We start from the raw sequence: 3,356 nt of genomic DNA on the forward strand, positions 1-3,356 counted from the left end.
ACAGACAGTGTTTTTCGTTCACTGTGTTCGGGTGCAGTGTGAGCTGACAGAAGCCTTGTAAGATGTCAGTCGTCATCTCTGGATCTACAGACATAACTACTGCAGCAGGTTTGGAGCCATTCATGAACTGAACTGAGAATGCAACTCCATTCAGTTCCTGGAGTTGGAGATGGAGTCACCGAGCTGTAAGGAAACAGAATGTGAATTGAATTGGAATGACAGGAAAAAGAATTGAATTCCATGAAATTCCACTTCTACTGACTCGCTAAACATTATAAATCAAACATTATGAATCAAATAAAAGACAGTTAAACAAATCAAATACATGCAATCATATAATGTATGTATTACGATTACATGTTCTACATCAAATACCACCTGAAAGGTTCCTTTAACATTTTATGATATTCAGTATTGATAATCTATAACGCTAAGTATAAACACTAAGTGATATGTGGTAAGAAAAAACAAAAGAACATGGAATTTCACAGAAGTTCATTGAATTAAATTAAACCTCCTGAAATTCAAATTCAATCCCAATTCCTCAGTTGAATTGGAATTGATCAGTTAATTCATGGTTGTTTTACAGTCTTTTACTGCATGCTAGTACAGTAGAGGAGAAGGGGGTAGCCACTTTTTGTATTTTGTTTACTACAGCAAAATAAATGTGTATTTATTTCAAACAACTGCTATGTATACTTGAGGTTGTTGGGCATCCATGAAAATTACAACATTTTCTGCAGTGAATACAGTTTTAGAAGTATATTTTAAAAAAAAGTTGGTCTTTAGGCACAACCTACCCCAGGGATTGAGCCTAGGACGGGGCAAGTTGAGCCCTGTGGGAGTAAAATGCTACACAACGTCAACTCTTTCTTTTTGACCTCATCAGTCCTTTTCTGCATGCAGGGACAGACCATCTGGTCTCTAACAACATAACTGATGTTTACCGCAACAAACCACAGTGATCATTTCTCTTATTTTCAAGAAGGATTTTCAATTTACACAGAACATAAACATTTACAAAAGAATAAGTGGCAGATTTTACATTGCTCATTATGAGGATGAGTACTCACTAACTCTTAAAGGCACAGGACAACAACACCAAAAGCATGAGTACAGTGGGGTAACCTGTCATGTCTTACAGGTCCTCTATCAACTCAAACTAATCAAGAGTTGGGGTCAGTCAGGATGCTGGGAAGCTGTTTGGCTGCCTGCCTGCCTGGCAGATAGGCGGCCAGACAGACAAATGTGAGTCAGTAATGATTAAGTAAGATTTTCCAACCACAAAGTCCATGATCAGTTAAGTGGAGTGCTAGTTTTTTTATTATTATTATTTTCAAAATGAGCTGAACACTGAACATGATTGAAAATAACACAGGTTGTAATTCGTGCTTTAAACCACAGTGTGGCGACAGAGCGCTGCTGATAGGGCATTTCTCCAGCCAGCTGTCTTTTTTTTTTTTTTTACTCTTAGAGGTGATGCTGTTTCCTTTCTTTCAAGGGTTTGTTCGTTAATAACTGTTCTCTGTTTCTCTAGACTGCAGCCATGCAACTGTCATCACAATCATCTCTCTCTCTCTCTCTCTCTCTCTCTCTCTCTCACACGCACACACCTGAGAAATTTATCAAGAAGAGGTAATTAACATGATCATTTGAAGCCACACGCTTGTCTAGTCAAGGCAGACTCACAAATTGACATGTCCTTAAACATGTAGACTAACGATAAAGTCTTTATTTTGATAGTCCAATGTTAATACTCAACTATCAGGTGACAAAAAGTAGATATTCAACATAGTGTCACTTGCCTATTTGTAACCCTAACCCCATTTTAACCCTAACTCCAACCCCTAACATTAATCAGTGATTAATGAGTATCAGCTGAACCTCAGTAGACTTTTTAGTGACACATTAAAGTCACCTGATAGTAAGGTGAGTATCAGTACTGCACCTGCATGAGTGTGTGTGTGTGTGTGTGTGTGTGTGTGTGTGTTTGCTTTGACACAGCTACACATTAATTGCGATTAACCCCTTAAATGGGGCAACATCTTGATTTCCCTGCTCATGGCTTTCAAAGCATGTTGCATAAACGTAATAACTTTTGATAACTGGATTTAGTGTTAGTGCAACAGACTAGCGAGGTCTAGCTAACAGGAGCTTTTCAGACCAGTCTAAGGCGTTTAGATCAGTGTTTAAATAAGTTGTAATAACTTTTTGGAGAGGCCAAGTGGAGGGACTTGAGCTCCTGGATAAGCCCTGTTTTGGCCCGGAGCAGCACAGTGGAAAAGGGGATAGAAAGGGGATAGAAAGGGGCTATTGGGTCTTTCACATGCACAGATCTAGACTGAACTATCCAGGATCACACAGGAATAACAGGCAATCTATAACTATAACTGTATAGCGTTGATTGGAGTGTTGTTTGTCCACTCATACATAAATTAACTCTGGTGGGTGTGGACTTACATAAACACTGGCATAGTGTTGGTTTTTACACTCTCTGAGTTAAATTAACAGATGATGTTGATGTTTAATGTAAATTTCTTTGGGCAAAAATGTCTGCCAAATGTCATCTTAGCAAGGACTTCACAGTCTCAGTTTAGATTGCTACACAAAGCAAGATGGGCAAACAGAGGAGAAGAGAGGAAGAGGAAAGGGGATATCCTCCTCTCCACAATGTTATAAAGTATTTACCATTCAGAGGCAGGAAGGGAGCAAAACAACAGACGCAGCTACAGTGGCAGCCATTGTGGAAGTTCCCCCTTACGCATCCATCTTGCATTTATCTTAAATCAGCACGGCAGATAATTAATTGTTCAATGTTATACAGTAGATACAAATTAGTGTCTAGTCTGAACTGACATATATCCTTTAGAAATACAGCTACAGAGAAATACAGAGTACAACATGTCATTTGTATGGTAGTATATTGTTCAGTTAAAGTCTGAGTTGGGCCTCTATATGAATGTTCACCTTGGATTATTGCACAAGGGATAGTAACATCATGTCCTGTGTATTGGTAAATGCAAAGAAAAAGGAAAGACCAAAGTAACTGTACTGCACACAATAGTCCCTTTTCATATCGTCATGGTAACAGCTTCCATGTTGAGAAACCGGTGCATCACAACGTCCTGTGGCAACTTTCTTTTTTGTGACTTCTAAGACAAACCAAGACAAACCTATAGCACTAGATACATAATGTAATAACGTTATGCAAATGAGGTGATGACTGCCAAGAGAAACTGAAGCTAAAAACTCACCTTCATAATCTAGTCTAGACTCAGGAGTCAATGAAAACAGGTCAGCAAGTCTTTGTACTTCACCAGTGTTAATTTTGGGCAGGTTTTGGAGCGATAGCTGGC

This window comes from Centroberyx affinis, unplaced genomic scaffold (assembly GCF_046629955.1).
Source record: "Centroberyx affinis isolate AG114_WGS23_722 - 3 ecotype Tasmania unplaced genomic scaffold, CSIRO-AGI_Caff_v1 ptg001826l_1, whole genome shotgun sequence".
NCBI lineage: Eukaryota > Metazoa > Chordata > Actinopteri > Beryciformes > Berycidae > Centroberyx > Centroberyx affinis.